Below are 24,361 nucleotides of genomic sequence, written 5' to 3'. Positions count from 1 at the left end.
TCTGCACTCATACTCTTCCTCTGTCTGCACGTTTCCTCACAGCCTCCTCCCCTCTTCTCCCATCCTGCACCTTGAACTGCCATCCACACAAGCCCCCAGACATCCACACTGTGACTACACTTATTTACTGACACCTGCCCCACTGCAGAGGGTATGCAGGTTGGGTGTGCCAGTGCAAGCTGGCAGTGTCCCCACCACCACCACGTCTCCTTTGCTCAGAAGGCTGTGCTTGGCTGAGGGCATGCACTTCCACAGCCAGGACAGGGCTGTGGCACACAGCCACACAGGAACTGGGACAAACCTAGGCACAGTGATAATAAGTTTCCTTATTTATCTTTTTTTCTAAGCGTTTCTCTTCCCTGCCAGCTACAGCCCTGCCTTGGGGCCCAGAAGCAGTTGTGTCTGCTTTCTCCCTGTACAAAGCAGTTTTGACAGCAGAAAAGACTGGATTCACCTCCCAGTGCCTTTCCCCAAGAAAAGGAGGAGCTTCAGGAGAGCAGCAGCATGAGTGAGAGCCCAGGGCTAGTTTGGAAGGTGCTGGCCCAAGGTCTGTCTGCAGTCAAACTGCAATCTTTGCAGGCTCAATCTTTGCTTGTCAAGAGATGAGTTCAGTTCTAGATGATTCCCCCCTCACACAAACCACAGCACACTGTGGTGCATGTAATGAGGTGGAGGGTAACAAGCCCTAAAAGTAAACAGAAATAGGAGTCAATGGACACTTCAGATAGCAGCTGTCAAACCTGAGGGAATCCAGGAGTCAGTGGCAAAGAGGCCCTTTACAAAGTGATTAGCTCTCTGTGTTTGGCTTACCACATGCTTAATTTGGGAGTCCCTAGTCACCCAGATGACCAGGGCATGGGAGACTGTGCTGTGCACGCATGGGGTGTTGTGCAGACACACTCTGGGCAGCTTCAGTCTGTGCCTGTCTACAGCTCAAAAACCAGTACCACTACCATGAAGCAGACAATATAGGTATGAATCCAAACAGATGGGTGCAAAATACAAGTAAGTATTAATGAAAAGAATGACAGCAGCAGCAGCAGAATGGTCACTTTTTCAGCCACAGACGTGTCTGTCTTTTACAGTCTTCAGTTTTTATTACCCGTATTTTTGCTGATGAAGAATGTCTCAACCTGACATCAAGTAGACTGAAAACAATCCTTTCACTACTAAAACTTACTAATATACAGATGAAGCATTAAGGCATTTTAATAGAAAGTTATACAAACACTTAAAGAAACTAGAACGGATGATTTAGGAGAAGTCAAGTTACTTCATTGCATCTTATTTCTACCCCACTGAGGCTCAGTGAATTTAGTCATAACTGACAAATACTGGCAGTCTGGTCCAGTCTAATACACAAAATACAGGCATCATGTTAGTATGGTTTATTATAAAGCAAGGGATGGACTGAGGCAATGTGTGGGACCGTATTTATCTATTGTCTTCCCTCTCTCCCCTTACCCTCCAACAAAGAAGCTGCATCTTACCTTAAAAGATTAACAGAAATGCTAGTCCTCTACTTCTCTTTAGCTTTTAGCTTCAGAAATAATGCAGAAGAAACAGCTAGTTCAATACTTCAGCACTTGACAGCACATTCAGGAATCTGAAACTCATCCTACAAGAAGAGAAATGAAAATTAGTCATCATACTTGTTGGGCAATGTATCACATGCTTAAAGCTGCAGATGCCTGGTAATGCCATGCTGTTAAACAATAATGAAGTTCACAATAATCACAAATATGAAAAGTTATGCCATTTTTGGCTTCCAAGGTGCAGTGCACACAAGCAATATTCTGGTTACAGCACCCTGGAAAGAAAGAATGCATCTTGCAACCAATATGTCACCCTGTAGTGCTTTCCCAGTTTAAGAACTCTGTTCAACCAACAGTCAATGCAAATGCATAGAAACAAAGCTTTAGACATGTCGTGATAAACCAGTTACGGAAATGCAGCACTAAATGTCTAAGGAATGGTAACCTGGTACTAATTTGAACTGAGAAATGCAGCAGGAGCCCACATGAGCTAAGCAGCAGTGCTATATGATCTGGGAAGATGCTTCTATATATGAATGACATGGAAGCATTTTATAGACTGCAGTAAAGAGACAGTGCCTGCTTTGTCCCATTTCCCTTAGTAGGCTTTTTTAGAAGTCTTATCTTGCAAGAATTTGCACATACTCCTAGCTCTTACACAGTAAAGACATTGAGACTGAAGTTCATACCTGCACCACTGTAGCACACAGGATGGCTCTTCCCTTTTTCCCACAGGGATTCATATGTTCTGCCACCAAGGTTTAGACCACTTGTTTCTCAACTCCAACTCACTTGGCATGTTTAACTCCTAAAACAAGCTAACTTAGCAAAACCACACACACACAGATGCCACCGAGACCCCTGTTCCTGGCTCTCATGCATCCCGTCTCACAACCATTTGCAGGTACAGTCCCAAGTCAGTACTCCAGGGCTGTGCTGGAGACCTTCTGTATGCAGACATTGAGTAGTTTCATGCTGCTGCTGCTAGCACATTTGACAGCTGTCAAGGGATAGGACAGGAGAACAGTTTATATCTAACATGGTTACTTAAGAGGTTTGAAGATTATGTTATGGAAAAAAAACACATCAGGTTTTAACTGTGTACTTTCTTAGAGCTTTGGTATGAGAACACAAGGTGATGATCATTGGCCCAATCTGTAAAACTATAAAGGTGCAAGTTTAATGGAATATAAGTAAATCATACCAGGTAAGAATTAAAGATTTTTTACTGTAAATTAATAGATAAACTGGCACACAAAGCAAGACACGGACCAATGCCTCTACACATACGTTTTTCAAATTCTACTCTGTTTACAAATCCCCAAAATAGCCTTCTAAAGGTAACTGTCTTCAAAAACCAACAGAAATGGCATTTTTCTTAGAGCACAAGAGCTGTCAATCCCAACATGCAAGAAGCTGGGCAGGGACATCAGGAGACCAGCTTGACTAAGACAAGACCGCTTAGCCAAACTAAAACACAAAAGCAAAATGCATAGGCACTGGAGGCAGAGGTACACATGCTGGGAAGATTATAGGGCTGTGGCCTGGGAGTGCAAGGAGAGGATCAAGACAGCCAAAGCACAGCTGAAACTCAGTTTGACTAGATATATCAACTGACACAAGAAGGGTTTCTTCAAGCACATGGGACAGCAAAGGAAGATAAACTTTCCCTGCAACGAGCAAAACATGAATGAGTTCTTCAACCTGCATAGAAAAGGCTCCTCAACAGCTTGTTTGCCTCAGTCTTCATAGGTAAGTGCTCTAGCCGCATGGCCGGAGTCACAAAAGGTAAAGGCAGAGACTGAGAGAATAAAGAACTACCCACTGTAGGAGAGGATCAGATGTGAGACTGTCTAAGGAACCTGAAGGTGAACAAGGTCCTCTGGGACCTAATGAGATACACCTGCAGATCTTATGGGAACTGGTGGATGCAAGTTCCTAAGTCACTGTCCATCGGTTGCAGTCCAGCAAAGCTTCCGGTGACTAGAAAAGGGGAACACAAACCCCGTTCTTAAAAATGGAGAAGAGGAAGACCCAGGGAACTACAGGGCATTCTCACATCTATGCCTAGCAAGATCATGGAGAAGATTCTCATGGTAATTAAGCTAAGGTACACATAGAATAGAGAAGTGATTGCTGGCAGCTGACATGGTTCACTAAGGGGCAAACAGTGCCTGACAAATCTGGTGGCCGTCTACAACAGAGTTACAGCATTGATGGTTAAGGGAAGAATAACCAACTTCATCTACCGGGACTCGTGCAAAATATTTGACATTGTCCCACACAATATCCTAGTCTCTAAATTGGAGAGACATTATTTGACAGATAGGCTACTTGGTGGATAATGAATTGGTTGGACGGTCACACTCAGAGCCGAGGTCAATGGCTCAATGTCCAAGTGGAGATCAGTGACTTTTGGTATTCCCCAGAAGTCTCTACTGGGACCAGAGCTATTTAACATCTTTGACAGTGACAAGGACAGTGGGTTTGGGTGCACCTTCAGCAAGTCTGCAGGCAACACCAAGCTGTGTGGTGCAGTCAACATGCTGGAGGGAAGGGATGCCATCCAGAGGACAGGCTCAAGAGGTGGGCCTGTGCAAAAAGCATGAGGTTCAACAAGGCCAAGTGCAAGGTTGTGCACCTGAGTCAGGGCAATCCTGCCCATCTATACAGGCTAGTTAACCAGCAGATAGAGAGCAGCCTTATGGAGAAGAACTTAGGGGTACTAATGAATGAAAAACTACACAAGCTTGCACATCCCAGAAAGACAACCAGATCCAGACTGCATCAAAAGACAGCTGGCCACCAGTTCAAGGGAGATAATTTACAGTGGCCTTCTAGGACCCAAAGAGGGTCTTCTGGAAAGCTAGAGAGGGACTCTTTGTCAGAGAGGGTAGCAAGAGGACAAAGGGTAAATTAGTATATTAAACTAAAAGAGGGTAGCTTTAGATTAGATGTAAGGAAGAAGGGTGGTGAGGCACTGGAACAGGTTGCCCAGAGAAGCTGTGGACGCCCCAACCCTGGAAGTGTTCAAGGACAGGTTGGATGGAGCTTTGAGCAACCTGATCTAGAGAGAGGTGTCCCTGCCCATGGCAGGGTGTTGGAACTACATGATCCAAAGTCCCTTTCTACCTAAATAATTCCCTTAATATTACAGAATAATAGGAAGTATAAGGGTCTGTCTGTGGAAGGAGAAGAGAGGAAGGATTCTGCAGGAAAACCCAAGTAGATGTTACACTCTAGAAAAAAATCCTAAATACAATATCTGTTACAAAACCAGAAATCCAAATGCCCCAGATGTCCCCTTAGTTGAACTTTAAAATAGCATTCAGTGCATCTACACAATACAGAAGTTAACACATGAGGAAACTTGCGATGTTAGAAGACAATTATGTCCTTGGAGCTACATGTTCACAGATAATGGCAAACACCAAAGTCATGGTGTTTGTGTATAATCTCCTGTTCCACACTTTTGTGGAAAGTGTTAAAGCAGCTTCCTGTAAGAGTTTCAAACTGATGCCAAGACTTCAGATCTTCAAGACATTCAGTCAGTTACACAGCCAGGCTGACATTTTGAGGACAATAAAAGTGTTTTTCAAATACCTATTACCATACTCAGAAAGCCTCATCCCCACATCATGGTGTCGTGATTGTTTAGATATTATTCATAAATCATTTTTGCCTCAAAAGATTGTCTTTGGATGCCCTCCCACAGCCATCTTGTCTTTATCAGGTACTCACATTCATCTCATGAGTGTTTGTGCCCACACCTGATGCAGATCAGTATGACAGCATAACTGTGTGATAAAGGCCACAACCATGGAATGGTTTGAGCTCCAAGATGAGCAAGTGATAACTTTGAGAGTTGCACCTCAGAAAACACAAGTCAGATAGGAAGAAAGCTTCAGCTTTGCCTTTTAGCCCAAACAAATCACAATACACACAATCATGCTCCTACATATCTAAGCCCCACCAAAACAAAAACACTGGGTGCTGCACATCCATTTTCCCTTAAGGAGAGAACAAACCACACCTAATAGGTGTTAATCAAAACATCAAACATTAGAAAACATTCTGACACAATGGAGATTTAGAAAAATATGCAGCATCTCAAGCAAAATTTGAATCTGTATAAAACAGATGTATGTATCCTGTATCAAAAAGCAATTGTTCTTCTAAACTGCCTTGCAAATGGCAATCTAAATTCAGTCCCAGGAAGAAAACAGACTTAATTGATTAACACAACTGAGTGCTAAGTAGAAGCAAAGATAAGCAGAAATGAAAACAGACATACTAAAACAGTTAAGCAGAGATTTTACTTACATCAAGGGAGCAAGTTGGCTGATAAAGTTGTCATCTTTACAGGAAGCTCTAACCTTGATAATACTTTCAATTTAAACAAAGCTCACTATGTAATAGATATTTTGCAAACTCACGTAGGCAGGGCTTCAACAACTTCTCATGGAAAGTCAATGTACTTCACAGGCATATTCCTGCTTGACAAGATCTCTGCAGAGTACTCCAGTACTCCATCTTCTCCTCTTTTCCTTTTTAATATTGTTCAACACCTCCTCCCACACACACCTCCAGCACATGCACCTCCCTCCAGCAGACAGCCAGATTCACTTATCTAAAGAGGAATTTATGCTGGTCTGAAAAAACACCAGCTCCCTCAACTGCAAGGACATGTCTGGATAACATATTGAGATATGCCTTAGATGTTGTGTCAAACACTTCAAAGTCAGTTAAAGATGCACTGCATAGCACCCAAAGGGTAATTACTCTCACTGGGGAAAAAACATTTTAAAATAGATTTGTACATGAAGGTAGCATTTCTAGAAATAAACACATTATTTCCTAGTGAATGCGCTGTATTTTTGGACAGAAAGCCCCCAAGTAGCCAAAAGCAATATTGAATCTTCATACACTTCACTGGCATAAGACCTCATAATTGCTAAAGGAAATAACTAAGGTTACGTCTGCATGGCACAAAGCTCCATGCTAATTAACCTTGCAGAGACACTAATTAATCTGGGCAGGACGCCATGATAACATGACTATACTGCTGTCTTGGGAATCTCCCCATGCCAATGTATCATGCTCTTTGGTCATACACACACACACACACCAGCAGTGTCTTTCGCATAAAAGAGGAGTTTTATGCTTTAGATGAATCCCCATAGAGAGGTGTTTCCTCTCAGAAGCTGCCATATAGTTTTTTTTCATTATTTAAATCTGGGGTCTATGGTATACAACACCAAACTATACACTTAAATAATTCTTACCAAATAGTAAAATAATTGACTGGTGTTACAGAGAATAATTAAGCTGTTAGGAGGACCATAAGAGGATGTATTTATGGACAGTCTTCTTGGCATTTGAAAGTTGGCACAGAAGTTTCAGAAAATCATCTCAGAGGGATAACTGTAAAAAATAGTGATTGTCTATCAGCCCTTCAGTAGCAGCAGTTCACCCCACAACAGTCCGGTTTCTCATCTGGTCCCCAGACAGGACAAGGAGGGGTGCTTGTACGTGATCATGTAAGTGTTCACAAGTTAGTACATTCCAAATAGCAGATAATGGAGCCACTGTAGTTGTTAGCACATTCTCAAGAAGTTAAGTTGTTGCCAAACCAACTCCACAGCTTTCCTTTTAACATTATGGTGATTAAACAAGTCTTGGGCTATAGCCAGAACAGCAGCTACCATATCTGCTATAACTGATGCCACTTCTAGGTACAGAAACCAACTCTTCATATACTGAAAATGGACTTCGAGCTTCTGACTTGTTAAAACACACACCGTAAGTAATAATGTACTGAATAGCAGCTTTAAGTGCCTGTTCCAATAGGAACTGGTCTTTGAACATGCAGAGAGCAAGAAGAAAAAGGGAACATTTGGCATACAACACAACCTGCAACAGAACATAGTCTGCCCAACAGTGCAGAACAGGAGAACACAGAAGTGTCATTCACTGTGGCACAAAACAAGACAGAAAGTCATTCTACTGCCGGGCAGAACAGACAGTTTCAGAGAACAGCCCCTGTCCATCCCTCTTTCTCCTCTCCCTCCTTAATCAACATTTAAAACCAGGGCTTTCCCAGACAATCCTCAAAGTCCTAGACTTAAAGGATGTCCTGGCCGTAAAGGATGGACTCTCAAGCAAGGCAGACCTTCTACAAAGCACAGCCCCATGAATTTATGCATGAGCTACTTTAGTGTCAGAACTCATATTGCTGGTAAATGGGATACACAAGATCAGCTAAAACCTGGCAGGCAAGGCTGGCTTCTCATGTTTCAGTTAGTTTGCAGGGCCAGAGGTAACAGCACAACAAAGGGCAGCTTCACCTTGGCCGTTGGTTTGCACTACATCAGTCTGAAAACTTCTAGCCCTATGGAAAAAGTGACTGGTTTGAACAAGCGCACTGTTTCCTGCGGCAAAAGCACAGGGACAACTTAATCTTGGAAAGTGCACTGCATTCAGACAAGGACAAACCACATAAACTGCATCAAAGTGCTTTTAAGCCCTCCTTGCTCCTATCACAGACGACAAGCGCTCAAACAAGTCTGTCTGAATTGGTCACGTACCATTTCTACACTACTGGAAAAAGCACCACTGTAAAAAGCATAATCAGATTACTAGAAATGAAATAGCCCTTGATAAGCTGGTGTTAGTTGCAATTCTCATGCTTGGACCCAAGGTGCATCTGCTCAGAAATGGAAAAGTGTTATTAAGAAAACGTATTTGCTACATGATTGCTCTCAAAACTAGTCATCTTTCTTTCACACACATATACATATCAGATACCCACGGAAAAGACTAATAAAAGCTGTCTCCTCCAAGGTGATGAATACTTTTTGACCCAAAGGCTGAGTGTTTTTGGATGGTACACAGTAACAATGACACTTTGGGTAAACACTTTATTCTCTAACCAGCAAAACTGGTCTAGATTGTCACAGAACAGTACAATCCAACAATCCACATGAATAGATGTGCTGAGCCTTAATACCTTTAGCTGTCAACTCAGATGAGACTGACTCAAATCACTGAATCCTCAGAGGCCAGAACATGCCCTACTCCTTCCTTCCTCCAATACCTTGCCTAGGTAAATAGCAGAGTTCATCCTGAGTTTTCTGAAGGGTGATCCTTGCTTTGCAGGACAAACAGTTCTGTGACACAGCCACCACTCCAGATTTTTAGCCGGCAGACAGCAATCTGAGCCCTAACAAGAAACAGGCTAACTTCTTAAACGGAGAAGCAGAACTATCCATTCTCTAACTGATGCTACTATCATACATGAAACTTCACTGAGAGTTCTTAGAGCTCACCCAGCTTTCTTTTATCCCATTTGCAGGGAAGTCACTGCTCATGGACTGTGTCACTCTAGCAAGTAAGAGGAGGGAAAGTCATGAACATACACAAGTTTTTTTCCTCTTCCTTTCTCACATCACCCTTTCTGTAGGGGGGACAAATTCTTTGTTATCTATCCAGATGACTTTAGCCATCACAAGTCAGATGGCCTAGGTTTAGAAGTGCAACATATTTTCTGTTGCTCTAAAGCAAGATGGATTTTACACAGCTGGTTTAGATGGGCCAAATGTTAGGCAATGAATGGAGTGAAGATAGGGTGTCACAATTGAAGCAAGTTACCTAAAAACAACTCAAGAAAGATGGAAAACTAGGATGACTCTCAGCTACAGATGTCTTCAATTAACCTTTCTCAATACACCATTTCTTTTTTAAACATACTGTATCCAGTTATATCCTTTGCTTGGTCACAATATCATACCATGCAACCCCTCTGGCAAGCAAAGTACCTAATAAATCTGTGCTTGCTCCCTTATGGAGACCAGGGATTACCAAAGGCTGTGAAGGTCATCCTTTTGTTCTACAGTGAAAAAGAACTGGAAAAGGGGAGAATGACACCGAAAGGGGTTATAAGAAACTTCCTTGCTTGCTCAGTTACTAAACACAGATGGGCTTCTTCTGATGAGAGCCACCTGCATACCCCTCTGGTCCCATCAGAGATGGTCCAACAGGAGAGGGAAGCTCCTCAGAATTTCTCCTTAAGAGAATTTCTCATTAAGGAGAGGCTCTGCCAGCTTGTAAAAGGAAGAAGGTTACTTCACTAAGTACACTTAACTTTCAAAGTTAAGTTAAAGATATAGAGCTAGTTGTCATTAGCTCCTGAAATAGCAGCTCAAACACTAATAATTGATGAGCCTCAAAGAGTCTTAACTGCTGGATTTCAAGCAACACAAGCACAAGCAAGCCTCTGTAAGAACTGCCCTTTCTTTGTGCTGTTGCTCCATCCCCTCATTTCCTATGAGCAGATTCCCCAGCATCAGGTATCACAATGTATCTTCATGGGTGTAACACAGCTAAAGGTGATAACAAAACAAAACATATATAAAGCAGTTAATCTGCTTGAGAACCACACCAAGAACCTGCATGGTAAAGTATACGTGTCCTTCACATCTCCTTATCTAAGCTTGGAGCTTTGGTCCCCCTTTGTCTTGGGACTGGCAACATCCTGAGGCTTCAGGGAAAAAAGACAATAGGACTAACATCCCCTTCTGGCACCAAGGTAAAATTTGGACCAAGTCATTCTGCTTTGCAGCTCAGACTTTTCTATATCTGTTTTGTTCACATACCTTCAGGATTTTCAAATGGGTGTTACCACCATCTCCCTAATGAGATTCCAAAGCACTTACTCCCAAAAGATGGGGTTTTTGGATGAGCTACTGTGGAATAATCTCCAAGATCCATCACTGTTTTGAAATAGCCCTCAGCACCCACCACACACAGTCCTTCTGTTATGGCTCTATGGAATTTCTGATGCCAAACCAAGATGAGAATGTGCTTCTGTCATGCGTTCAGCCTAAAGCTTTGAAGATGGAATGAATTAATGAATTTAATTAGCTGCACAGCACTGATCTGCAGAAGTGTGAACAGTCACTTATCACTGAGGGTTACTGTCATCGCAATGTTGTTTCCCTTGTGCAAAAGGAAAAACAAGAAATACGGCAAACTGTTGCAGATGTATCAATGACTTGAGCAAGAAGAGCTAAAACCAAAGTCATTCTGAATTTCTAGGGATCTGGTGACTAAGAAAAGTAAGCAAACAAGCATGTGGCCTCCCAAAGTAAGGCGATATTGTCCTCCAGATTCCCACCATTAGCTCTTAATAAAACTGCTTTCCCCAATTTCATTTCATCTTTATATTTCAAGGAAATGTTTGACTGTGTCCCTCAAATTAAGCAGGGGAGTAGCTGGTCCTCGTCCTAACACAAGGTAAAAAAAATAGCAAGGGGAAGACAAGCACTATTGACATGAAGTGCCAGTCAGGATAGTCTTCTCTGTTGAAATTATCATGGGTAGTATATTCAGCAATGGGCTAGATCAGAAATTCTACAATAAGAAAGTACACACAAGTGTCAATAATCCTGTCCCTTCTGCCAAAAAAAAAAAAAAAAAAAAAAAAGTAGGGAGACAGACATTACAACAATACAATACACTGGATTTTCAAGCTCCAACTCACAAGCATTGAGGTTGTAATTTAACAGCTACCTAATTACTCATACGGGGGAGTAGGGGTTGAGGAAAGTAATGATATACAAAAGTGAATTCTGTTATTTTAAATGTGTTTCCCTCAATGAGCCAGCCAAAAGGAGCAAAACAAAATTGCAAAAATCCTCTCTGTGCACACAGTTCATAAAACATGAAGGTCACAGAGCAAGGCAACCCAACCCAGACCCATTCTCCCTGAAAAGCTGCAGACTTTCATTTGCAAGTACAGCCCGCAGAAGGCGGGGGAGGGAGAGGACAGAAGAAAAACACGCAAAAGCCAGTGCAAAGCTTTGCAACCCTGCTTCATCATGACAATGTGAGGGCTCAGAGTGCTTGCTCAGGATCACCCCCAATGGAAAAAAAAATAAAAAAATCACTAACTTGATCGCTGTCATGCCACAGCTCCAGCCTAACAGACTTTGATTTGTGCAGGATCATCCAGGATGTTGCAGTATCCTGTATGCTGCTTGCCCACCACGGAGATACCAACGGAGGAATTTCTCACACACACACATTACACGCTCTCGGTAATACTTTCACAACATTAAGTACTGCCCTTCAAAAACAAACCACCACTTCAAGCTGCAAGTACTCCCCTATTTAGATATATTTTAAATAGCCCATTAGACTGTAACACTCAAACCTACTCAGCCACACAAAACCGGGCAGATTTCACTATTTCACAAAAAAAAATTGAAAAAGGACTAAACTTACAGGGTTGTTACTCCACCGTTTCTCTCTAGCACACGGCACATCATTGAACTGCAACGCCTGAAACAGTAACTTGACCTCTCTGGGAAGGTGGGCGGTATTATACAAGCTGAAACATTAGAAACATGCATAATTACGCTGGGTATTTGCCACACATTCTTTCATCCGTGAACAAATATGAATGGAAAAGTCATACTGACACTCCAGGCTTAGATTATGTCCAAACCATCAATTAAGAAGATTTTTTTCATGAGGCCTTGGGAGAACAAAAGTTTTCAGAGCAGGAGAAATTTTCTGTGGAGTTACACTGTGCATATATTACAAAGAGAACACTGCCAGCTCAAGGCTGAGACAACAGTGAGCTAGACCAGGGAATTTCAGCTTTCTTGCCTGCCACCACCGGCAGCTTAGCCTGTCGCTTTGTTGTCCTGGGAGCACATGCAGCCGTGGCACCCATTCATGCAGCGCCAGCAAGGACGCCTGCCAGGGTGCCACCTGCATCCTGACACTAATCACCCACCCCTTCCTGCGGTGACACCTCTCCTCCACACCACTGCAGCACCTGCCTGTCCCTCAGCACAGCCCTGTGACAGCTCCATCCAACCAAGGATTTTCAGCAGGACCCATATGGCTGGTCTTAAAGCATTACCAAATGGACAAGGAGGGCAGGGGACTGGAGACAAGACACTGTGCTTGCCCACAGCTGCACCCACATCCATGGCTCACACCACAACTGCTCAAGCTTCTGGCAATGTCCCTTTTACACCAAGCATGTGGAGCTCCCTCGCTGTATGTAGCCTTCTCTTCCAAAAAAAAGCATTTGGAGGAACTGCACACACATCTAACCACAGTTTTCTGCTGTCACATTAAGGTTTTCTCTTCTTCCAACTCAAGACTTAGCCATGCTCCTCCTGTCCAAGCAAGATGCAGCATCCACAGCTGCTGTGATCCTAGTTTCTCTTCAAGATGTTTTGACAGCAACATCCACATAGTTTTTCCCAGGCAGCTCTAGCTTATCCCCTTTCCACAAGGGGACACTTTCTGTTCTTGATTCAACCATTTCATTCTCCATGCTTGCCCTACAAATAGATGTGGGATACACAGTATTTATTTCAGCCAATTCCCCATGCACTACAGGCAACACATGCACATCTGTAGCACTGGTACGGAGCAGAGACATGACTTATTCTAGAATAATTCTTTTGTTTCATCCTTCAAGCAGGCCAGCTCCCTCTCTCTCTGCCCCTTTGTTTATATACTTCAAAGCTTTTGAAGGTCATAGCAAGGCATATATTGAACTACCTCTCAAGATCTGAGAATCAGTGTTGGATACAACCGTTGCAGTTTCCAAACATGAGTTGCCAGCAGTGATCACATAATAAAAACTTAAAAATTTTCCCCTACATATACCTGAAAACACAAGATATTAAAAAAAAAAAAGAACTCGCCGTGGATTTATTTATTTATTCTTGCTAGTTTTAAACTTGCTTTTTCAAATAGCGATTTATTCATTAGAGGTTAAACTATTCATACTTTCTTGGACACTTCTGAAAACCGTGGGGAACTTTATTTTGAAATTTCTCACCTTCTTCTTTATAACTTAAAAATCAGTTAGAAAAGGACAGAGCAGCCTTCTTAAACCTTACCTGAGATATCTCTTCAAAATGCCTGAACTGTATGATGAAAAAGCTTTCAGTCAGAAGTGGTTTGTGGCCAAAAGAAAGGAAACAATGTGCATCTGCAGCATAGCAATGCCCACAGAGCACAGACCTAAGTTTGCAGCAAATCCTCATTGGAATAATTTAATTGCCACTATGTATGAATAGGAATTTATCAAGCCTTTTTCAGTATTTGCTTTTCAAGCAAATACTAAAGAACGGAATCTTAAAGGTATAGTATTGACTTTCCCATTTAGAAGTGGTTTGATAACAACCTTCCTCAAGTCATTCCGCCAGGAAGGAGTAGTGTGAGCACAGAGCTAATCTGGGCTTGTTGGTTAAGCTCTTTCTCCTGCTTTATTCAGAAGGCCTAGACAAATAGTTTATCCATGCACAGACCTTGGGGCCTTACAAAATATTTTGTATTCTACTACAAGCTTAGGCACATTACATAAACATCAGGAGTGCCCACTAAAAATGTGAACACCTTCCCCTCTGCCCTGCAGTATGTGTCTTCATGACACTGCTTCATAAACTGATCCCTGATAGAAAAAATAAATAAATGAATGAATAGATAAAGTATATAGAGGGCTTCCATCAAAAAAAAAAAAAAAAAAAAAAAAAAAAGTGGTGTAATCTGTAGCCTGTCTATACATAAACCAGTGGTTTGGGGAAAAAGAGAGGGAGGGGGAATTCAGGTGTATAAACAAACTTTTCCAGTCTTCCTTATCAGTGCTCAACTTCTGAGAGGAAGAAAGAGCTTTGTATCATTACTGATAAGAGACTGTTTCCAGAAGTGTTGGAGACCAGACTGCTCTGGGGGGAAGTGACAGGGAGAATCACGTATGTTCATCTTCTCCCTGGAGGTACAGTCCTGTCTGGAAGTGCTCTGAGCACACACCAAGCATTCAAGTCATCCTGGTGTACACTGACACCTCCACAGACAGGGAGCACTGAAAACCACAGATCCTGCATGAAACAAGCAGATCTACGAAGGCTCCCAGCTGCGTTGTCCATGTCAGAGCCCATAATTAGTGAACAAGCTGCTCAAAATGCAGCAGATACTTTGATACCACATTTCACAGCATATCTGGACTGGAGCCAAAGAGCTGCTTGCTGCCTGATAAAAGCTATGGGGGGGGGGGGGGGGGGGGGGGTAAGGCTCCGTCCTCCTGGGAATGGTTTCGCCAAGTCCTAAAGCAGCAACAACAGTACCTTCAGCTTAGATTGCACAAATACCTGCAAAATCACAGCTATCAAGCGTAACCATTGGGAATATTTATTTTTATTTTCAAATCTGTATAGAAGCTGTGCGTTACTGCATACTTCAGCAACTGCATAATAGATGTGACTTGATTTCCTCAGAACACACTTCACAAAAACAGGGAAACATCATCCTTCACTTCTACTCCACGGGAGAGCACTAAGTGCTTCTGGTGACACGCGGGGCGGTAGCAAAAAAACAGCACGATAAACTGTCATTCACATTTCACTCCCGTGAGTAACACGTATATAGTTTACAAATACACAAAACCAATTCATATGCTAAACATGAAAGAAACTGTCCTCAAGAGCTAGATGTTCCCAAGATCATGTTTCAAAGCAATGCTGTATCTTTCTGTTAATCTTTTGGGAAAACCAGCATGGATAGTCCGCTGCAATGTGATTAACACAGGAATTCAAGCCTCTCCATTGTGACCTTCCACAGAAACCTCAGGGGTCAAGAGGAGCAGCTTGTATGTGTTTTGCTACAATGCCAAGATATCTGAACTATCAACATAAGCCTTCTCTGACAATAGGACCAACAAGTTTCTTGGGGGGAATTTCACATACACTCTCTAAGACTGCCACAAAACATATTTTAGACAGCCATTAAGGAAAAGTTGTTCTTCTAAAAAGTAGTTTTGGAAATTCAATTTTGATGTTCAGTTGGGAAAAAAAGTTTACAGACTATCAAAACAGTAATGAGAAAATAAGAACTGCTTTCTTAGAACAGTGGTTAATTAATAAAATAAAGCTGAGAGGCGATTTCTTGCTCCAACAGCGAAATGCTAGGCAGAGAGAGGGAGGGCTTGAGGAAGGTGGTTTGTTGTTGTTGTTTTTTTAAATCTTATTCAGCCACATCACAGCAAACCCTTGGAAAGCCCTGAAGTGCACAAGCACAACTAAAGCTTGGCAGCAACGGTGCTCTGTTGCCGGAGGTGGTCGTGCCATCCTCCCCCAGCTCAGTGACCTGCTCGGGGAGAAGGCAGTGAGGTGGGGAGGTGGCTGCAATCTATCGCTGCGCTCTGCAGAGGCCCCAGGCTCCATGAGAACAGCAGGTGAAAATTTAAACTCAATCCCACTCAGCATGCTTGGTATAAATAGCCCCAGGGTGGCAAACATCAAGCCATGAAAAGAGATTATCAGATGAGTTTTTTTCTCCTCATTCTTACCCTTTGCAACTTGAGAAGAGTGAAAGAGGACACCAGCAGCTAGCAAGGAGGCTGCTAATTAATTCCTCCTCACCCAAGCATTGCAAAGCTTCCAGCCACAAAGTCCCTGCCAATCTAAGAACAAGCACCTGATAGCACTAGAAGAAAGAGGCTTGATTCGTTCTGAAAAATGGCATCAGAAGAGACACGATCATTTCACAAGATCAGCTTTTCCCCCCATAGGCAGGGAGAAGAGATGAGAGAAGCAGCATCACTCTTGGCTACACAATTTTAGGACATGTTAACGTTCAGAGCACTGACTTATGTCTCCAGTCATTTTGACGAAGGGTCAGCATGCCACAGGCACAGATACTTTCAACAGGACGACTTTGCATAAGGAAGAGTCCTTACGCTCTCTCTTCAATGAAGACACTTCCCCCAAAACAAACAATCTCTCTAAGTTGTAAGAGAAATGCCTTTCCGTCAGGGCAGAGCCCACATGCCATTTCAGGGTGACAAGCCAGTGCAAGACAGGCAGCTGAAGCACTCTGAAAGTGAGGGAGGCATGGCTCTGTTCCTTTAGGTGCTCAGTTAACCTGGATAAAAGGCTATAAAAAGATCTTTGAAACTATCAGTAAGATGAGAGATGAGTCAGAAGAAATAATGGGAGAACAGGAAGAGGCTCTGCAAAGACTTCAGCTCTCTCAAAGCCTTCTGCAGCCAGCAGTAATTTGCTTGCCTAGCACAGCTGCTCTGTTAGCACTGTCACAACGCCAGCAAAGAAGCCCTGACAGAGGGAGCTGGACTCCTGACTGTCACCAGGCAGATAAAGCCATAAGTCAAAGCATCATCCACAGCACCTGCAGATCAGCTGCATCTTTCTGGACTGCCAAGCGGACACCACAGCCATTAAAACTTCAAGGAACAAACCCACCTGCAAGCACAAACACTGTAAAACCCAAACAACTTTCACCCCTCACACCCTATCTGTGTCTGTGATGTCCCTCCTTTCAGCTAAAATGCAATGAAGCATGCAGCTGCTTGAATTTATATTGTGGTTTTGGATGAGGGAGGCCAAGATATAAACTAGTGCAACACTCACAGGAGCTCTAGCCCCATCACCCTTTGGCAGCTATGTTTACACTCCCAGTTTTATTCCCCTTCACAACTTGCTTCTACCCAAGGCAAAGTGGGAGCACCAAGACCCTCCCTTGGCACTGCATGGGTCAAAGCTGGCACAGGACAGCTGGACAATCAGTAATGTAAAGGATTTGACTATGCCATATATGCTGTGTCATGTCACCCCCGAGCACACTGTATAAGTGGAATGCATGGCAGATGTGCACCTAGTCAACTGTGTTTTCTTGCTTCAGCTTTCCCATCCCTTTGTCTCTATCCTGAAACTGCTTTTCTTCCCTCCTGCCCAGCAGCCTCAGATACATTTTTCCCTTGAGAAAAGGACTGTAATTTCTTGCCTTACCATGGAACACAAGCTTCCCTGAAATCAAAGAAGGAAGAATGCTTTACTTGGTTTGAATCTGAAGACACCCGCAGTTCAGTCTCAGGTGTGCAATTCAGAGCCAACAGCTAAAGAAGGGAAGTGTCAGGACCAGAGACTGAAATACACCAGATTTTGCTCTGGGCAAACGAGAGGAACATATATAATTTACATACACAAAGAGATTTTAAAGCAGAAATCCTCCACTGATGATACCCTGTTGCAGGTTAATCGGTTCCCATGGACAAGCTCCTCTGTGAGGAGACTGGCTGGCTTCAAGCTGTTCTTCAGCCTGGAAGAGGATGGCCAGAGGAACCTGGAGACACAAACAGGCTGAACCAGGAGTGCTGGTGGCCAGCAGCTTGTCTGGGTAAGCAGAAGTTACATGGCTATCCTCCAGATGATTACTGAGCATTTCACTCTAATGCTATCAGATCTGAAGCATGAGATGGAGCACAATGTATAAAGGCAGAGTCTCTTCTTTCCTACTGAACTCGGTTTTTCATTCTCAGGAGCAATACAATGCCATAAACATTTCTTTTTTTGTGTGTGTGTGTGTGTGTGTAAATTGAGGGTGTGTCCTTCTGTACTTGGGATAAACTCACTTGCACACATTCCTTCCTTTTACACTGTGTACATCACTGCTTGGTATCACAGGCAGCGTCGGGATGACTCACTGTGGGATGTTACCGATTAACAGCTCACTTCAGGTCTTTTCTGTGTGTCTCCACACAACTCCTTGCTGATATCACTCAGGCATCCTGACACCACCTGTTTCTTGTGACTGCCCTCAGGTCTATCAGACAAAAACTACTCCAATAGACCAGAGTTCACCAGGTACCAGCAATCTTATTCCTCCCCTCCAGAGCACAGACCCCACCTGCTTGCAACTACACAGCCCTTCAGCACCAGCCTTTCACATCCTTGGAGGCTTTGCACACCATAAAGAAGGATTTTGGGTCTTGCCCGCATCCCAGGTGTCCAAGCTTTAAGAGACAAAGCTGTGAGTCACTGAGCCCCCAGGGGCCAGGACAGTGCCAGGCAAAGGAACATGGGCACCTGTCTGGGAGCCTGTTGTTCACTGGTTTAAGAGCTGTAACAGATGACCAGCTAAGAGACCTTCTCCTGTTTCCACATGCACACCTGGTCTTATTTCCAAATGCAAGCTCTAGCAGTCCACTGTGGTCAGTCATGCCAGCCCCACTGATTTGCACAAACGCCAGAAATCACTCCTGTGTCAGGGGACTGGTAGCCCCCATGAGTATATTGTGAATATTACCAGAAAATATTTTCATCTGTGTCAAACCTGTGGTTTGGCAAAAAAAAAATAAAAAATTCAGTCCATCAGTGCTTTGATCCTCTGACAGATCATTTCCTGACACAAGCTGAAACAACACAAAGGACTTTGGACACAAACCAGCTGTCACAGTTGTGCTGTGAGCTGGCACTGAAGCCACACAGCCAGCGGGGGAAGATTTAGGTGGTGGTAGCAGAGCAAATGGTAGTCTGCATTTACAGCTTGTTTCTTCTTTAGATGAAACTTTTGGTGGGAGCTGGTGGAATGGGAGCCCACCAAAACATGTGAACAGCTGCTGCAGGACACTCTGACATCACCAAGGTATAGCAAAAACTCTTGGATGCGTTACAACCAGGGACAGGGGAGGGGATGAAGGGGAGACGTTTTTTCTTTGTTTTTCTCTCCAGAGGATGCTTAGGCACTGTCAGAGCTCCAAATGCAGTGACCCCTTTTTGACCCTTGGTCCTGAGCTGGGAGAGAGACAAGTGAGCTTAACAAAGATCTGAGACACCAGATGGGAAAAGTGAAGGCAGAACTATGGTTTAATAGCCCTCTCCTTTTATCCTGTTTAAAATGAAGTATTCACACGGTAACCCACAACCTAAAAAAAAAAAAAAAAAAAAAAAACTGATATTAGCAGCCTGCTTTCAACATCCTCCCTCAGATATTCTTCTAGCACAGATATATTCATATTATCCTCTGTTTCTACTAGCATATACAGCACCTGGCAATTACAAAGAAATGCAGCTTGAGGGGAAGCAGATTAGAAGTATGACTTGCTACATAGTTCTGGTATGATGAACTCTTAATTAAAAAAACGCTATTAATTCAAGGTGTTGAAAGGAACAGTCCATGAAACTAAGTAGTTTTTTCCAGCCTTCATCCTCATTTTAACTGATGTATTTTATCACCAGCCTTTGAGAAACCGATCCTACAGTCTCAGTGGAACTAACCATAGCACACAAAACAAAGCATGATAGGAAAAAAGAACCCTTGAGATACCCCTGACATTTATTAACTTTTCCTACAGACAGCATAAAGCTGAACTTCTGAAACTCCTCCTTGTGCCAGACTTGTTACTCTAACACTTCTTTAAAATGAGTTTTGGTTGCCAAGCAGCTCTCAGATGTGCAACTCGACCTGCCAAGGTCTGGCTGCACCAGTGTCTTCAAGCTTCACAGCACAAAGGGATAAACTTAATAAAACCCATTCTCGGTGCTTTGAACCAAGGCTAGATCCAGAACTGACATTACTCTGCAAGTCTCTGTTGTGATGCAAATACTCAGCCTGCTCTCCTTCCCCCTTTCCCCCCCCCTCCCCCGAGCATCACTGCAAGACTGCAAGACTACACCACCCTGCCCTGCACATGCTCTTGCACCAACATTTCACCTTTGCAGCCTCCTGCTCAGCCTGACACTCGTGCCAGCACACTGGCAGCCACAAGGGAACAGCAGCAATGTGCCAGCGTTGTGTGTAACCCAGAGACAAAGCCAGCCCGGCTCCACAGCTGCTGGCCAAACAGGGCAGCAAGCAAACTGGGCAAGAGCAGAGGAAATGCTCATGTGGTGTTAGGTCAGGAGTTAAAATATCACAACGACCTGCAACTTCCATCATGAACAGGATTGACAAATGCCAGAGCAACAGAGGAGAAACTCTCCTGGACAAGGCATCCAGCTTACAATGCAGTTCCTGCCACTTGAGATGGCCAGCAAGGTGACAGTAAGAAGGGTCGTCCTTCCTCCAGAAGGAAATTAAACTGTGACTTAAAATGAAGTTTTCAAGAAGCAGCCAAGTAAATGGATGGAACAAGCAGAGATTTCCTAAATCAGGGAGAAGCTTCGGATCTCAGTCTAAGAAGATGAATATTATCCCTTTTCCACAATAACTAGGAGCCTTCTTTACCTGCATGTCTATCTTCAGCTTCAATATCAGTGCTGACAGTACCATTACCATCACTCACCTCACCTGACTTCAGTCCCAATTGGGCCATCCAAAGTGAATCATAAGCCAGCCATGGTGTACAACAGCTTTCCCCCCCCACACACACACAATAACAAAACATAATTCATACAGGAATGTAAAGCACAAGTCAGTCGTGGCCATACTTCTCCCAGAATGTTAGCAGCCCTGTAACAATCACCACTCAATTAACACTTTAATGAAAGGAAATCAAAAGGTCAGGTCAAATGCCATGTGTATGTAAGTCAGCATTCACAGCTAAGAAAATACCAGACTGCTGCAGACTCAGCTGGTCAGAGCCTCTGACATACACAGAACACATGTCGGGGACAGTCCACAGCCCACACTGCCCAGATGCAAGCACCTCAGACTAACAGCAGCACCTGTGACATCTGAAAACATTTGCATTCTGTGACCCCTGGCAAATGTGTTTTTCCCTTCTTTTCCCCCTCCCAGTTTGATTTTATACTGTTTCCAAGATGACAGCAGAAATGCAAGAAACGCACACACATACACGACAAAATTCAGGCCAACATGCCTTGCTGAGAAAAGTTTCCTCTCCGCAGCTTGCCAGGAAGTACTGTGTGCATCTTTCATTAGTTACAGATATTTTTTCTTTGCAACTCTGAGTACCAAGAATAGCCAAGGCAGCCTAACACCTCTTTTTCCATAACCAGACTATAACAGCTCACAGGACTGCATCAGCCTGAAAAGTTGCAGTTATTGCCCAGTGCTGCTACGTTATGAGAGGCACCTGTATTCCTTCCTTACCTCCTCCCCCCCTTGTAATGAAGGGAAAAGTAACTGCACAGTTGACTCATCACTCCTGCAATATTCCCTTAAGACAAAGTTCAGGACTAACAGAAATTTGATGACAGACTGAAAATGTAAAGGAACAGTTTCTCAAGACAAAGTTTTACTTGCCAGATTCGACAGAGGAGCCTGAGATCTATCAGGACCAGCTCTTTTACTTTTTATCTTTTTTTTTTTTTTTTTTTTCTTGCTATGAAAGAGGAGGAGCAGGCACAAGTTGATGGGGAGTGAACAAAGCATGTGCTAGATAGAAAAGTTACAGGAAATAGGAGTCAGGAGAGCTGAGGCAGAGGAATAGCAAAAGCATGAGAACAGCAGAGATGTTTCACAGACACTTCTGGGCAAACATTCAAGGCCACGAGGTAAAAGTACCAGAAGCCAGGAGTTGCAGTGTGCCTCTTCACCCTGAAGAAAGCTATCCCAAGCAACTCCCGTAGGGACCTGCAGGCGGTGCAACGGCTTCCACACCAGCAGCTTGTGGGCAGCTCGGAGAAACCAGATGCGCTGGGCATCCAGGCCTCCCCTAATCCCCCTCAATCAATACTCAACTGGTAATCAACGTGGCTTAAGTGGTCAGGATGAGGCAATCGGCACAGATGGGATGAAAAAGTCCAGCTTAATCAGGAAGGCGGTCAGCTGACATGGCCCAGACAGAGCTACCCCTTGAGCAAGTTTAACCCCAGTGTCAGAATTGGTACATCTAGAAGGGATACTTTCAGCCGCCTTATATTCACGTGGTGCAGTCAGAAGCATCCTGCTAATCCTCCAGAACTACCTCCTAATTCACCAAAATTAGCAGGAAATTGATTTTAGCTTTCCTTAGGACACTGTGCTGAAGACTACATCTCCACGAGCTGTTCATTCATCCTGCTGCAGGCAGATACCTCTCACTGTGTAGCAGGCTAGACAAGTGGGGGAAAGCACCATTTTGGCTGACTTTAATTTACCTCTGTATGCAAGTCAAAACCCATCTCAGATAAGACCAGCCTCTTTGTAGCAGAAGCTACAATGATCTACTGCAGTTAAATCCTCACCTGCAAGCCACTATTGCTTTAATTAGATTCACTTGAATCCCGGACTCTGCAGTCTAGACATGGTTTAGCAATTGCTTTTATGTGAGTAACTCATTGCAAGAGAACACAGTTCTTAAAGGAATTAGATACTCATCACATGTTAGGTTTTATCTGGGTCTTACCTCAATTTTTGGCAAAGAAAACTACTCTGGATTTGGACAGGACAAAGTCAGCCTCGCTGAAGTATTCAACCACAAGTCCAAATGAAGATTTTACACGGGAAAGAAAATAAAATGTTCCTCTGATAACCCTAACACTTTTCCCATGTTTAGGCTTCCTGTTCAGAGCAGAAACATTTATACTACGGTTTTGCAGAATAGTACAGAAACAAAACTGAGGCAATACAGATTTCTGTTACTTGTTCTGTCCCCTTCTGACAACCTCTGTACTACTACGGGTTTTAGGCAGACAAAGATTGACACAAAGGAGAAAACAAAGTACCTGCTTCTGACCTACAGTACAGACACACCAAACACATTTTCAAGGACTTCCCATGCTCATGCATCTTTTCACAGAAACTTAAGGCAGGAACATCAGAGTAAATCTGTGTCTCAGCAACTCCAGGGTAGAAATCAACATGGCTAAACACTCCAGCCCCCAGCTCAGCTGAAGTCAGTTTGACTAAGTTTAATGTGCATAGAAAGTGCTGTTCGATGAGAGAAAATAGTAAGTGCCATTCTCCTAGCTACACACACATTTAATTGCAATTTATGTTTTTCTCAAAAAATCTCTGGCAGAGATTTGGTTAGACAGGGGAACACCAGCCCAGTGTTTCTGAAGATTGGATGTGCAGGGAAAGACATCTTACATACCTGTCTTCTTCCTCTGCAGGGCACCAGTCACCCCAGCCAGCCAGCACTGGTACCAGAATGGCTGTAACTTGACATTGCATAATACAGTATTGACCAGCTCAATTAACAGTTGCTCTCAAAGGCACCAGAGAGCATAAAGACATGCATAAATCAGACCATTTTTACTCGAGCAATTGAAGAGATCTTATTTTCTGCAGCTTACAGAGGAGACAACGCTGGCCAACTTTTGTGATGCAAATCAACAAGTTGCTTGGAGGAAGAAGGGGAGAAAAGGCCTTTTAATTGAAATTGCAGTGAAACTTCCTCCCTACACAACAGCCGTGGAGACTCCAGGAGCCAATTCAGGAGCACCACGCCTCCTCCACAACTGCACCACTCTCCTTCAGACCCTGCACAGCCAAAAATCTAGCCCCTTGTTTGCACGCTCTTACATGCCTCTGTCACATCACTGACCTGCTGTCACCAAAAGGCCTGGAGCCACCCGGAACCAGCACCAGAGCACCAAGCTGTTCCTGAAACTGGGGGGAAAGGGCTGTAAATCACTGCCCTTCCACGAAGGTGTAGCTACAAGCAAGCTGCTGCGACTCCTTCACGCAGCGGTAAGTCTCCAAAGCAGAGCGCCTGCCCGACTGAAACAACTCAGGAATGCGAGCAATGCGGGCAGGGGGGCTCCGATGGATACTGAGGGAGGACAGGAGCAGGCAGACTCCTGTGGTTTCCCGGCCGAGCTGAAGGACCAGCCCTGCCGACCCCACGCGTGCACGAACAGGCACAGGCATCGCGGGAATGTGAGCAATGCAGACGGGGGCCAAGGGGGCTTTGCTGCCTGGTAAAGGGGGGTGAGAGCAGGTACAATACCCAGGGCTGATTCTGGTTGCTGCAGGAGTCTTTAGGTCACAGCAGACGGGTCCCTTCCCGTCTCAGCCTGTGCTCATGGATGCAAAACTTCACACGCAGCCTTGCAGCAAGACCTTTTGTCGCTAATACCTACACCAGCTGAAACAAACTGCAGGTCCGTCCC

The 24,361-nt window shown here is 43.8% G+C and overlaps 1 protein-coding gene across 3 annotated transcripts in view; it reads right to left on the bottom strand.

Annotated features, from left to right (window-relative positions):
* The window catches only part of KANK1 (KN motif and ankyrin repeat domains 1), a 127,301-nt gene that overhangs the window by 93,878 nt on the left and 9,062 nt on the right, over positions 1 to 24,361 (bottom strand). For 2 of the 3 annotated variants that reach the window (XM_032205875.1, XM_032205877.1), the window contains exons 1-2: positions 11,820 to 11,874; positions 1,491 to 1,618 (exon numbers count right to left, since the gene is read on the bottom strand). The gene's annotated coding sequence lies outside the window, so the exon portion shown is untranslated. Of the gene's footprint in view, positions 1 to 1,490; positions 1,619 to 11,819; positions 11,875 to 24,361 lie in introns of those variants that run through there. The other variant, XM_032205876.1, reaches the window with a different exon arrangement.

The sequence above is a fragment of the Aythya fuligula genome, chromosome Z (assembly GCF_009819795.1).
Source record: "Aythya fuligula isolate bAytFul2 chromosome Z, bAytFul2.pri, whole genome shotgun sequence".
NCBI classification, from domain to species: Eukaryota; Metazoa; Chordata; class Aves; order Anseriformes; family Anatidae; genus Aythya; species Aythya fuligula.
Note: the sequence above shows the minus strand (reverse complement) of the source record. Positions and strands in the feature narration are given on the sequence as shown.